The following is a 15,283-nucleotide window of genomic DNA, read 5'->3' on the forward strand; positions in this document are numbered from 1 at the left end:
CGTAAAGAAACGTAAAGTAAACTAATATTTATGATAAATTCATAATGTGAAATGATAGTTTGGGATAGAATGTGAAAAATTGTTCTTAGCAAATAAAATTCCTCTTTAATTGTCATCTTTAAAAAATTAAATCAGTTGTGTCTGTTTTTGGTCCTTGAACAGGAAAACTATGACAATACACAACTCGATGTCAATAGTTGTGAATGGAAACACAGAAGCATATGTAAATAATTTTGTTGGACTTTACTTGAAGAATTTGTCAGGTTTCTACCTGAAAAAGAAAAGATTGTGACAAATACACTCGGAAGCGATCTTGAAAATTATGTCAAACTTCAAAATTGGTCAGCTGTTCATTTTAATTCTTTTTAAAAAAAAAGTTGTATTCCAAAAATTACAAACTGCTTAATAATACACTATCTTTAGAAGGAAGAGATGCACCAGATACGGAAATATTAAAAAGCTGTTCAGCACTTAAAGGCTCAAAGGAACAGGAGAATATTTTCTTGAAATTAATTTTAACTCTATAAATGCACTGTGATGATAAACACTAGCCTGTCCGAAAGCTTTTAAATTCACTTTGTAGTTCTGAAGGATTGTTTCGTGTCACAATATTTCATTCCAAAAAAAGGGTTGTGCGCTATAAATTTTTGGGCCTTAACAAATTTCTGGGGAGAACACTGATATCTTTATTTCTTACCAATAAATATGAAACAATGCTATATTTGATTAAATCCCAATCCACTACAGTGCCTTTATATCTATGTAAAGAGTGCCCTAAAAGTTTAGTTCTCTGAACAAAGGATGCCCTTAAAGTGTAGCTAATCACGCTAAGATTGCCCTCTGAGAAAAAATTACCCTGCCCTTTTCAAAAGCTGCAGGAAACACTAGATATAAAAGCTCAATAGAGCTTATGTTTTCTGTATACAAATTTTATCTATAAATAAATAAAGCTTCTGAACTTGAAGGGTGAGGATTGAGTGCTCACAAGCATTTTTAACCCCACCTTATTGTATACATGCCTGTCTCGAGTCAAATTTATTGAAATGGGAATTTGTTTAGAACCATTAAAAAGTTCCAGTTTTTCTAAGGGTGTAATGCTGTTTGATTGGTCTTAACATTTGGTTGATCAGAGTTAAAGGAGGCTTGTTTTATTGAAATAAATGTTACTTAAAGCATGTTTCTGACTGGAATATTAATTGGATTTTTCAGGTTTTGTTATCATTGATGGTCATGGGTATGAAACATGTGCCAGTTGACAGCACATGTGTATCCTGGAGAGGGATAAAGCATTCTTCAAATTTAACTCTAACTCCACTTACTCATACATTTCTTTGTCTTTTTTATGTACTTTAATTCTTCATTTTCATCAAATTTCTTACCAGTATGGTCTGCTTTCACAGAGATCAAGTTTGAAATTTGGTGGCGTCACTTTTATCATTCTAGAGTTATCCCCCTATATAAATGGGAAAATTGCTAAATCTGTCATTTCCATTCTCAAACTTAAGTTTGCCTTAACCAAATGTTATGTAACTCATACACAATGATTACAATCCAAGCGATCTTAAACTACGTTAATCCTACATCTGTATGTGGAAGTTGACTCTTGCATATTTACATGTGGGGGCATCTGTGGCCCATAGACACATTCTCCATTTATTCTTTATTTTTTCCCCCCCTATAAAATTATTCGTTTTGCATGTAGTACATGCATGTCTATTGTAATTGTCAAGAAAGTAAGTTGAAGTGAAACTTGAAGTGTGAGAATTTTGACATCAAAGTACATTTGTAGGTAAGATGGTGGGATAACATCATGAAAATAATGAATAAGAATAACATCTATAAATCATTCAATTTAAAAAAATTTATTGTAGGTTCAACTGTGGTATTTGTATGTGTCCTAAACTGAAAATGGTGTATGGGACATGTCAACATAGAATATGTGTAGATTGTTTATATTGTAACTATGACAGCAGGAGACCCAGCATGGACAAATGTCCAACCTGTCAGAAAGATGATGCATTTCCACCTTTTAGGTAAATATCTTTATGAATTTATTCACTATTTAATTCTTTATCTGTTATTAATCTGGATAAGGTTGCATATGATGTTATGTGTTTTGCTCATTGAAGGCTGTATGGTGACCTGTACATGTAGCAGACCTGGGGTAATTAAAAATGTAATTGTAATTAGCTGTAATTAATTACAATTTTGAAAGTGATTAATTACATTGCCTTTTGCCATGTAATTATGAATTACATTTCAATTACTTTCAATTACATTTAGATATTTGCTTGGACATTTTAAACATTTTTGGCTTTTCTAATACAATCACAAATCATGCACTTGTAAATTGTATTTTTTCCACTATTAGATTGCACTTGTTACTTTTTTTACACTTTAAATACATTTTAATGTGTTGAAAAAATATTAAACATTTCTTAATACTTCATAAATCATTAGAGCATTAATATAATCTTTAATATTTGTATTAAGTTCATTAATATTTTTTACCCATGCAAATGTTTGCACCTGTCCTAAGTCAGGAATCTGATTACAGTAGTTGTCGTCTGTTTATGTAGTTCATACGTGTTTCTCGTCTCTCGTTTTTGTCGAGCCTTCGACTTTTGTCGAAAAAGCGAGACATAGCGATCCTACATTCCGTCGGCGGCGTCCACAAATATTCACTCTGTGGTTAAAGTTTTTGAAATTTTAATAACTTTCTTAAACTATCCTGGATTTCTACCAAACTTGGACAGAAGCTTGTTTATGGTCATAAGATTATATTCAAAAGTAAATTTTGTAAAAAAAAAAATCCATTTTTTCCGTATTTTACTTATAAGTGGACTTAGTTTTTCTGCCAGTTAACATTACATTCACTCTGTGGTTAAAGTTTTTAAAATTTTAATAACTTTCTTAAACTATCCTGGATTTCTACCAAACTTGGAAAGAAGCTTGTTTATGATCATAAGATAGTATCCAGAAGTAAATTTTGTAAAAAAAAAATTCCATTTTTCCGTATTTTACTTATAAATGGACTTAGTTTTTCTGCCAGGAAACATTACATTCACGCTGTGGTTAAAGTTTTTGAAATTTTAATAACTTTCTTAAACTATCCTGGATTTATACCAAACTTGGAAAGAAGCTTGTTTATGATCATAAGATAGTATCCAGAAGTAAATTTTGTAAAAAAAAAATTCCATTTTTCCGTATTTTACTTATAAATGGCCATGGACTTAGTTTTTCTGCCAGGAAACATTACATTCACTCTGTGGTTAAAGTTTTTAAAATTTTAATAACTTTCTTAAACTATCCTGGATTTCTACCACACTTGGACAGAAGCTTGTTTATGATCAAAAGCTAGTATCTAGAAGGAAATTTTGATAAAATTTTGTTCCATTTTTTCCGTATTTTACTTATAAATGGACTTAGTTTTTCTTCCAGTCAACATTACATACATTCTGCAGTTTAAGTTTTTAAAACATTTATTAGATTCATAAATTATCCTGGATTTTTACCAAACTTGGACAGAAGCTACTTACAATCAAAACATAGTATAGAGGGGAATATTTTTATTAATTTTTTTCCTCATTTTTGTTGAGCCTGCGATTACCACCAAAAGTAGGCGAGACACTGGGTTCCGCGGAACCCTTACAAATTTTTTATATAGATTAGACTGTTGGTTTTTCCGTTTGAATGGTTTTACACTAGTAATTTTTTGGGGCCCTTTATAGCTTGCTGTTCAGTGTGAGCCAATGCTCCGTGTTGAAGGCCGTACCTTGACCTATAATGGTTTACTTTTATAAATTGTAACTTGGATGGAGAGTTGTCTCATTGGCACTTTTACCACATCGTCCTATATCTATACACAAAAATCTAAAAATTAATAAAAACAATACCAATTTATTGACGTGATTGGCATCTAACTTGTAAATATGTTGTTCTATCAATTAACGATAATCTTAGCCTCAGGATATTTCTTTCACTTAAATAATTTTGAAGTATAAGAATGTCCCTTGATTAAAATGCCAAAGGTATTTTTTATCTTTAACCTTAACCATCATATTTATATGTTAAAATCGGTTCAGATAGATATTGTTTAGACACTCTCCACACAATTTTAGATATAGCAGTTAAAACATACAAACATGGAGTCCAATATACTTGACAATTTTGACTTGCTAGAAAACAAGTTTGGATTTAATAAAAGCAAAATGGTGTCATTGCTCTTCTGTAAAAAAAAGATGGAAGTTTGAAAGTTACCTTAAATTTTTTATGACTCTCGTGTCATGATGAGGTAAATAAGAAAACTTTTTTTTTTTAAATCTCAGTTTACATTTTTAGTAGAAATTTTAAGAAAAACGTTTTTAAGAAATATATATACATTTGTATCTATATGATATATATAATTTTACAAAAAAAAAATGTTTTCATAAAAATAAGAAATGTAATTAAATAATCAGTATTGAAAAGAAGCTGGTACAAATGTTTTCACTGTTAAATAGTCCATGTATGAAAGCTTGATTCTAGCATGTTGTCATTTTTATGATTTTATCCTACATGATATAGCTCTGACATGTCTTTGGCCAAAAGTAATTGAATTGTAATTAATTTCATTGGCAATGTAATTGCGATGTAATTAATTACATTTGAAAATCAATGTAATTGTGATGTAATTTATTACATTTTTAAAAATCAATGTAATTGAAATGTAATTAATTACTTTGGCATGTAATTGACCCCAGGTCTGACATGTATTTGTGTACACCCTTGGTCTTTGGTGGCTCATAGAAGGCTGTATGGTGACCTGTACATGTAGTTGTGTGCACCCTTGGTCTTTGGTGGTTCATAGAAGGCTGTATGGTGACCTGTGCATGTAGTTTGTGCACCCTTGGTTTTTGGTGGCTCATACAAGGCTGTATGGTGACCTGTACATGTAGTTGTGTGCACCCTTGGTCTTTCATGGCTCATAGAAGGCTGTATGGTGACCTGTACATGTAGTTGTGTACATCCTTGGTCTTTGGTGGCTCATAGAAGACTGTATGGTGACCTGTACATGTAGTTGTGTACATCCTTGGTCTTTTGTGGCTCATAGAAGGCTGTATGGTGACATGTACATGTAGTTGTGTACATCCTTGGTCTTTAGTGGCTCATAGAAGGCTGTATGGTGACATGTTCATGTAGTTGTGTACATCCTTGGTTTTTATTGGCTCATAGAAGACTGTATGGTGACCTGTACATGTAGTTGTGTACATCCTTGATCTTTGGTGGCTCATAGAAGGCTGTATGGTGACCTGTACACGTAGTTTATGCACCCTTGGTTTTTGGTGGCTCATAGAAGACTGTATGGTGACTGTACATGTAGTTGTGTACATCCTTGGTCTTTGGTGACTCATTGAAAGCTGTATGGTGACCTGTACATGTAGTTGTGTACATCCTTGGTCTTTGGTGGCTCATAGAAGGCTGTATGGTGAGATGTACATGTAGTTGTGTACATCCTTGGTCTTTGGTGGCTCATAGAAGGCTGTATGGTGACCTGTACATGTAGTTGTGTACATCCTTGGTCTTTGGTGGCTCATAGAAGACTGTATGGTGACCTGTACATGTAGTTGTGTACATCCTTGGTCTTTGATGGCTCATAGAAGACTGTATGGTGACCTGTACATGTAGTTGTGTTCATCCTTGGTCTTTGGTGGCTCATAGAAGGCTGTATGGTGATGTGTACATGTAGTTGTGTACATCCTTGGTCTTTGGTGGCTCATAGAAGGCTGTATGGTGACGTGTACATGTAGTTGTGTACATCCTTGGTCTTTGGTGGCTCATAGAAGGCTGTATGGTGATGTGTACATGTAGTTGTGTACATCCTTGGTCTTTGGTGGCTCATAGAAGGCTGTATGGTGACCTGTACATGAAGTTGTGTACATCCTTGGTCTTTGGTGGCTCATAGAAGGCTGTATGGTGACGTGTACATGTAGTTGTGTGCACCCGTGGTCTTTGGTGGCTCATAGAAGACTGTATGGTGACCTGTACATGTAGTTGTGTTCATCCTTGGTCTTTGGTGGCTCATAGAAGGCTGTATGGTGATGTGTACATGTAGTTGTGTACATTCTTGGTCTTTGGTGGCTCATAGAAGGCTGTATGGTGACCTGTACATGAAGTTGTGTACATCCTTGGTCTTTGGTGGCTCATAGAAGGCTGTATGGTGACGTGTACATCCTTGGTCTTTGGTGGCTCATAGAAGGCTGTATGGTGACATGTACATGTAGTTGTGTACATCCTTGGTCTTTGGTGGCTCATAGAAGGCTGTATGGTGATGTGTACATGTAGTTGAGTACATCCTTGGTCTTTGGTGGCTCATAGAAGGCTGTATGGTGACATGTACATGTAGTTGTGTACATCCTTGGTGGATATTTGTCTCATTGGCAATTAGACCACATAACTCGTTATTTATATATTGATCTAAGATTTCAACATATAGTCTTCAAATGAGGAAAATGTTTTACCATTTACAGTCAAATGTATGGTCCGTTACAATTCACCAAATTGGGAATTGCAAACATGAGACCAATTAAAAGGTGCAATCAATTCATACACTTTTAAATAAAGATTCTTACTTAGAACATGAAAAATAGCAAACAGAAGTTGACAGTCTTATTTTTTATTTGACAGGCCAGATATTCCAGAAGACAACATAGAAAGTCAGAGGTGTCTTGGTATAAGATCATGTACAAACAGTGGTTGTCCTATTGAAATGTGGGAATGGGAACTAGAGGACCATCTCTTGTGAGTGTAACTGATTAAAAATTTTATAAAAATAGAATAAAATTTCTAAACATTACAGAGCTTATTCCTTGGAATTAAGAGAGTGCAGTTACTTCTTAAGAGAGATAAGACATAACTCTAATACAAGGATTTTGTATTAATGGATCTGATTACAATCTACTTGTCTGTATAAAGTAAAGAAAACCACCATTTTGAATTTTTGAATGTATACATATGATATTTTTGTCGAACCTGCAACATTTTGTCACTGAAGTTAGACATAGTGATTCTATATCCCTGTGGCAGCATTGTCAGCGTCTTCAACATTAAGGTTCATTTTAATGTTATTAACAGGGCCTAATCTAGGATTTTGAAGAGGGAAAAGTGACTTCTCCTTCCATGAGAGAGAAGGGAGAAGTGAGATTCCATTACCGTTTCGGTTGCATCGTGTTTTCAAGCTTATCACTAAGGAAATTGTTTTATATTCAATAAAAGATGTACTTGCAGTTTTTTCATATGGTATTGTACACAATGTATATATAGAAAGTTCTTAATAAAAAGGTTTAGACAATACATAGTTGTTATTTATTTATTGATACCATAATGTGTTCTAAATAAAATTTGTTGATTGGGACATGAGGGAGTAGCCTAGTAATATTATCAAGATTATGATGCATTGAATTCATGTGCATCTGCCTCAATTTATTTTTAAAACTCCAGAAAAAAATGATGAATTTCACATGACTGGGAATTTAATTTATAACACCACTTGTCATTCTTTTGTAAAACATTATTGAATGTCCAAGACATTTATGTTAGTTGTAGTAAATTGAGTTTATCGTTAAAGATTGTATAAATGAAAATATCTTTCAATCTCAAGTTAATTATCCGATAAAGAGCTAATTTCTATCATTTTTTAAAAATATCATCCATATCAACAAAGTTGTAATGAGAAAAAATCCACTGCTGATCACAATCTGGTCGAGTGTCGTACGTTTACAATCACATTATCTATCAGCTGTCTTTCTACCTTTTATATTTCAATTTTTATTCAATGAATATAATAAATCTACCGTTAATTCCCACCCTTTACCTACCGAATAGTAAAATTGATCGACTCCTTTGTAGGTAATAAAATAAAACAAATCAGCTGAGTGATTACGCAACATCCTCAGATGAAAATCATCGTAAATCATCGTAAAACGATAACTTAAACAGACGGTCAGTTTTCCGTTTCAACAGTTTTGAAAGTTATATCCGAGGATGTTCAAAGTCGCCATTGTATTTATTTAATTTGATCGTTTACAGTATTAGTCCTGGGTCGTTTCGAAAATCTCGATTTTCCTTGTCAGCCGCCATTTTTTTTACCTGTGAGACTTGTCAATCACAAGTTGTCTCCCTTTTACTGATTTTGATAGCGATTTGACTTCGCTATGAAGTCAGTCGGCCGGCGAGATTTAGCGATTTTCAAAATTCTTTGGCGACTTAAATCGTCATTTCGCCGGCAAGATTATGGCCTGTATTAAGGCATCACTAAGTTAACTTTGTCAAACCTGCATGGAATTTTATAAAATTTGGACAGGGGCTTTATTATGTCAGACCAAATGACAGTATCCAGAGCAAAATTTAAAAAATATTTTTTGTATTTTTGTAATAAATAGACTTAGTTCTTTTTTTTTTCAGTTAACATTTATATACAGATAGGCGAGACATATGGTTTCTAGGAACCCTTTACAATTTGATTTCTTCTTAAACTCATTTTGATTAATATGCACATACATGTACAATGTACTATTTGGTAAAGCTTTGTAAAAGTCAGTCTTAAAAGTCATAATAACTGCAGATTATCATTTTAAACTTTACACATTTTTCTGCCATTAGTTAGTTAGGAAGAAAGATTTTTAAAATATTTCCTGTCAAAAATATAAAAAATAATGTAAGGTATGTAGCACTTTTGATAGTGTAAAAAAAAAATTTCCTGGACTATCAATATTGCAAAAAAAAACATGTAAAGGAAAGTAAGCAAGCTAGTTTACTATACAATGCTATTCCATCTGCAATGTTTTGATGGTAAAATAAGTCAAAAGTTTGTAAATAAGTTATTGCAAAACACACCATTTTACACACAATTTACAAGTATTTATACTTGTCTGCTAAAACCTTATTTTTAGTTATCAAGCGAATTCAATTGAATGGTAGACATTCTATTCCTGTACTTGGAAATAAGAAGAAATGACAACAAATAATCAGTGAAAGCATGATTCTAAAAGGTTCCAGATTTAAGAAGACAAAATAATAGTGATTTTGTGACACAAATATGTTCAAATGCTAGTGATCAATTGATTTTATACAAAATCTATATATACTAAAATGAGTTTTCATTATAACTTTTTTATTCTCAGAATATGCCCAAATAGGGCAGACTCCCCAGCAGCTACAGCCAAACGCAGACGATCCCATCCAATTCACACATATGATGAGACAAAACATCAAAAGAAAACTTTACAGCTCAGAATGGCAAGGAGCAGAAGTAATGTACATGAACTGTCAAGACTGAGGCCAAGAAGACCACAAGTTCTAGTTCAGCTAAGATGATGATGAAAACCAACTTCACCGAGCTATTTATAAACATGATGTAAAGGCCAGATCATATGTTTTTCAGAAAATGTTTGGTTGTTAAGGTGCTGTGAAGATATCAAATTGTGATATTTAGTGTTAAGCCAAGAGGATATTGAAAATATTTTTAAATATATGAAACCATAGACTTTTTCATTTCTAATGGATTTCTACTTTAGAGTGCTGTTTATGTGTATGACAAACAGCTGTCAGACAAGAAGATGTTCTATTTCAGACTTATAAATGTAGAAAAAGAGGGGTCTGAATCACACTTAAAACATATTCATTCATATTTAAACTGTTTTTGTTTCATATTTTGTGGTTTTGAATTTTCAAATTTAAAGTGCATTTTTTTTCTTTTTTAATTTTGACATCTTCATGATCATCACTCCATAAAGTGAAAGAGATGTGAAGCTTAAACCAAAATATGAAACAATATTGTTATTTATTTTACTTAATAGTGACCAGTCTATATTTGTTAAAAAGTGACATTAGCTAAACAGCTAATTACTTCTTAAACTTACAAATTTATATAGATCATATTACATTCAAAATTTATCATGCATCTATACATAACTCTTGTAATAATACTTGTAGAAGAATGATTTTGGATCATTATTGCCTGTATTTTATGCAGACTGTTTATGACAATAATATTTAAGAGGGTGGTACAACATTTTTGTAATATTTTAATCATAATCTTCACCCATACAGTATAGTTTACACCCAGGTACATACATGGTAACAGACACATTAGATATAACCTGCTGAAGTATGTCTGAATTTGTTTCTGGATTAATACAGTACTGAAAATTTCCCAGTTACTGATTATTGTGATACAGATTGATATCCCTTGACGTTCAAACCACCATTATATAGTACCATGAAAGTAAATAAAACTACTTGTTAGGAATTTATAAGTAACGAAAACAAGGTCTTCTCTTCACTTTTTTATTAGCTCACCTGGCCCAAAGGGCCAAGTGAGCTTTTCTCATCACTTGGCATTTGTCGTCGTCGACGTTAGCTTTTTACAAAAATCTTCTCCTCTGAAACCACTGGGCCAAATTTAACCAAATTTGGCCACAATCATCATGAGGGTATCTAGTTTAAAAAATGTGTCCAATGACCCAACCAACCAAGATGGCCGCCATGGCTAAAAATAGAACATAGGGGTAATATGTAGATTTTGGCTTATATCTCTGAAACCAAACCATTTAGAGTAAATCTGACATGGGGTAAAACTGATTATCAGGTCAAGATCTATCTGCCCTGAAATTTTCAGACAAATCTGACAACCTGTTGTTGGGTTGCTGCCCCTGAATTGGTAATTTTAAGGAAATTTTTTGGTTATTATCTTGAATATTATTATAGATAGAGATAAACTGTAAATAGAAATAATGTTCAGCAAAGTAAGATCTACAAATAAGTTGTCATGACCAAAATTGTCAGTCGACCCCTTTAGGAGTTATTGCCCTTAATAGTCAATTTTTAACAATTTTTCGTAAATTTTTGTAATCTTTTACAAAAATCTTCTTCTCTGAAACTACTGAGGCAAATTTAACCATACTTGGCCATAATCATTATTAGGGTATCTAGTTTTTAAAAAATTTGTCTGATGACCCCGCCTTCCAACCATCATGACTGACTTGGTTAAAAATAGAACAATGGGGTAAAATGCAGTTTTTGGTTTATATCTCTGAAACTAAAGCATTTAGAGCAAATCTGACAGGTGGCAAAAATGTTCATCAGATTTAGATTTATCTGCCCTGAAATTTTCAGACGAATCTGACAACCCATTGTTGGGTTGCTGCCCCTGAGTTAGTAATTTTACAAAAAAAAATTCAGTTTTTTGTTATTATCTTAGATATCATTATAATATCTAATATCTAATGCTATTAATTATGATTTAAACCTTATTTTACATGATTTCCAAAGCATCAGTAAATACAGGTGAGCCACACAGGCTCTTGAGAGCCTCTAGTTATCAACAATGCAGCATCTGTCCTAGGTTATTAGAATTATTAGAGAATTTAAATTAGACAAACAATAATATATATAAAAATAAGAAGAAAAATTTGCCTATATGTACCTGGGTATACACTATGGTTGTTTCTTGTCTCTTCTGGTTAAAAAAACTGAGATAGAAATGTAAATAAAGTACTTTACTACCGTATAGTGGGTTAATTTTGCTGGTGTAAAATTTCACAATTTAGGGGCATGTAACCAATTGACTAATTAACACCTGACAGCCAGTGAACAATGGCCTTTTGCATTTATGTTGTTTAAATTAACATAAACCATTATTGATCCGACGTACGGCAAAATAAGCGAAAATTACCAGCTATACGGTATGTAGGGAAATGTTCTGGTCATTAATGGGAGTGGCAATTGTTGTCTGCCAATGAAAAATAAGGAATCTTATGAAATATCTATGTTCTGTAGTGCAATTATTATACCTCAACCAAGGATCGTCAAGTTTATTCGTTCAACATCACACACATCATTTCTGTATTATCATATGAAGATTTTTATACATGTCGTGGCTTAATCATTACACATTTACAGCAATAAAAAAATTATTTATTGTACTTTTGCACACAATTAGTTTAGTATGTCTTAAAATTGGAAGGTTTCAAAAAGTATTTAAAGTGAACTATAAGTAGAGATTGGTTTTGATCTGATTTGACTTAGAACAGTTCAAGACTTCTTGTTATTTTAAAACCTGATATTCTATGGAAGCTGAGGCATGGTATCTTTTTACTAGATTCCCTGTTCAAATATGACATTAGAAGAGGAGACAGTAGTATTAACTATTGATTATCATTTTTCCTAATCACTATTGTAACATTGTTGATTTACAAACATATTCAGTCTTCTAAATTCAATTCCTTGTAAGCATTTTCAATATATATTGTGGACATTTTTCAAGTTTCACCTTCGAAAAAAATCCTGTGCATCCCAAAAAAGGAAGAAAGAATGAAGATTTTAAAAGGAATGCTAATAATATGTATGCCTTAAGTTTATAATTCTTAACTACAGCAACATGTTTGTTTGAATTGCAAAGTTGATATACCATGAGACAGTTCACAGTGTAAAGGGCAAATGGATTTACTTGGAAATCGGTTATTAGTAGAGATTAAACAGTATATTTTATTTCTGTTTATTCCCATCTATTTCAAAATGAATTATCATTATATTTTTCATTTTTATGTGTTTTTCATAAATGTATCAGTTTCATTGTACATTTCATTAATATTTTTATGAAACATTCAGTTACATGTAGTAGCTTAAAAATGTAGAGCTTTATTGAAAATCATGTAAAACCTGTATTTTGTATTTATGAATAGAAATTTCATATTTTTTATGTGAATTTTATCTTGATAAATACGCCTTTCAAACAAATTGTTCCCAATTTTCAAAATATGTTTTTTTTTTTTTAAAAGGAGCGTTCTGAAAGGGCCATAATTGACCCTGAATATAATGTCCATTGTTTGAAGATAAAAAAATGTTTTGGGTTGATGATAAGAAGTAGGAAAGTGAAATAGAACTATTTTTGTGGAGGTTTTCTTTTAAATTATTTACAACCCAAATAGGCCAAAGAAGAGATTTTGATGAAATTTGACAAAATCAGACTAGATTTGTACCAAATGAAGGCCTAGGAAACACAGAGCTCAGACACAATCTGATTAAAATTCAAATCCTGTGTGTAAGCTTTGATAACTAGGATCTGAAATCACTCCGTTTTGCTTTCTGTTTTAAAGAACTTTCAAGAACTTCTAGGGGCCTCGGTGGCCGAGTGGTCTAAGTAGTGGAACTACTGTATCACTAGCCTGAGGTTGTAAGTTCGAATCCTGCACAGGGCAGGTGCACTTGACTCCAATCTGAATTGACTAGGATTGTCAGTTTTCCTACCGAAGGTTGGTGGTACTCTCTGGGCACTCTGGCTTCCTCCACCAATAAAAACTGACTGCCACGATATAGCACAATAGTGTTGAAAGTGGCGTTAACACCAATCAATCAATTCAAGACCCTCTAGTTTTGTCAGATTAATGCACATCTTCAAAAATTTGTAAGATTGAAATTTAATTGACTGTTGTAATAGTAACTGGAACAAAAAGTAAAACGAGCGTTTTCTGATCTTGCAAACAGGATCGGTATTTTAATCCTATTGCTCGAGACATGAAGATGAGTTTTGATAGGTTTGCTTTTAAGAAATTCCCTGCTTTTTCAGTGTTCTGTTCACTTGTGTAAGAAGAAATTACTATCATATATATCTAGATATATTTTCCATTTTTTCAGCTGTTTTTGTAAGATGCCTAAATGATTTTGTTCTTATGTTTGGATGAATGACAGTACTATCTATTATGTTTTCATTAAAATAATTGTCAATGATTATAGTTAATTGTTTGATTAGGAATATAGCAAGATGGGGACATCAATGAGACAACAACATAAGAATGCAATTTCTTCAAAGCAGATAACTGGAAGTTGTTGCAAGGAGATGTTTGAAATGAGGTTTAAAAAGATAGGCATGTGTCCACATTGTTAGGAAGACTAAGTGTTTATGAATTAATCATGGAAAAGGGGAATGACATCAATGAGACATCAATGAATTCAACCAAGGGGTATCAATGAGATAGCATACCTGAAATTCAAATTCACTAATCTTAAACATCTGAGGGCTGTAATAAGGGTTAAAAAGTGAAGTACCAACATTGTTTTACAAGCTCTAAATGGCACAAGACTATAAAGTGTTCCTGAATTAAACAGGGAAAACGGGGTGGGTGACATCAACGAGACGGCAACTAGGAATGGAATTTCACCAATTTAGAGATCTTGAGGTGGTTGTAAGGTTTTAAAAAAAATAATTAAATACCAACATTGACAAACACAAGACTATTAGGTGTTAATAAATTCAACAGATAGCCTGTTTTCAAATATATCCTAGTTGGAGCTATATTGCACTTACTTTGTTAGTCCAAAAGCGAGACAACGATCCTAGATTCCGGCGTCGGCGGCTTCAACATGTAGGTTCAGTCTGTTGTTAAAGTTTTTTTTAAGGCATCAGTCAAACCGTCGTGAAATTTTAAGAAATTTGGACAGAAGCTTGTTTTTATGACCAAAATACCGTATTCAGAGCAAAATTTTGAAAATATTTATTTTCATTTTTCCATTTTTTACTGATAAATGGACTTACTTTTATTTTTACAGTTTACAAGTAGATACAGTCTGGAGTTAAAAGTGTGTTGCGCATCAAATACTTTGGCAGAAGCTTTTTTATGATTAAGATATAATGTCTGAAGCAAACTTTTGAAAATATATTTTCATCAGTATTTTTCTGATAGATGGACTTAGTTTCAACAGTTAACATTTACAAACAGTCTGGGACATTTTTTTGACATGAGTTTGTAAACCTTCATGGATTTGTTATGAAACTTTGACAGAAGCTAATCTTCCAGACCAAGAAATAGCATCTAAAGAAAAAGTTTGATTTTTTTTTTAATTCTGTATTTTTACTGATAAATGGACTCATTTTTAAGTCAACAGTACACTTTTACACTGACAGCAGCAATCTTAGGCGAGACGAAGGGTTCCACGGAACTCCTTACAAATTTTTGAATCTGTCTGACACTATATTCCAATACTTTGAATTATCAGTTGAGGAATGCTATACCGGTACATGCCAATTCTAGACAAAATTATATAAATATGATATAATTGATACTCTGCTTTGTACTAGACGTTCTTGTTGAGCCAGATTTTTAACATGCTGTATGCTTAGCACCCTAGCAGCAAATACCAATTTTCCATCCAAGTTAATGTAAGGATATTAATTTCTCTGGTCTGGTTGACCATCCGTTAGTCATTCAGTCCAGTACTAGGTTTAAGTTATTTGGTCATATCAATT

This window comes from Mytilus californianus, unplaced genomic scaffold, assembly GCF_021869535.1.
Source record: "Mytilus californianus isolate M0D057914Y unplaced genomic scaffold, xbMytCali1.0.p SCAF_4, whole genome shotgun sequence".
Lineage (NCBI taxonomy): Eukaryota > Metazoa > Mollusca > Bivalvia > Mytilida > Mytilidae > Mytilus > Mytilus californianus.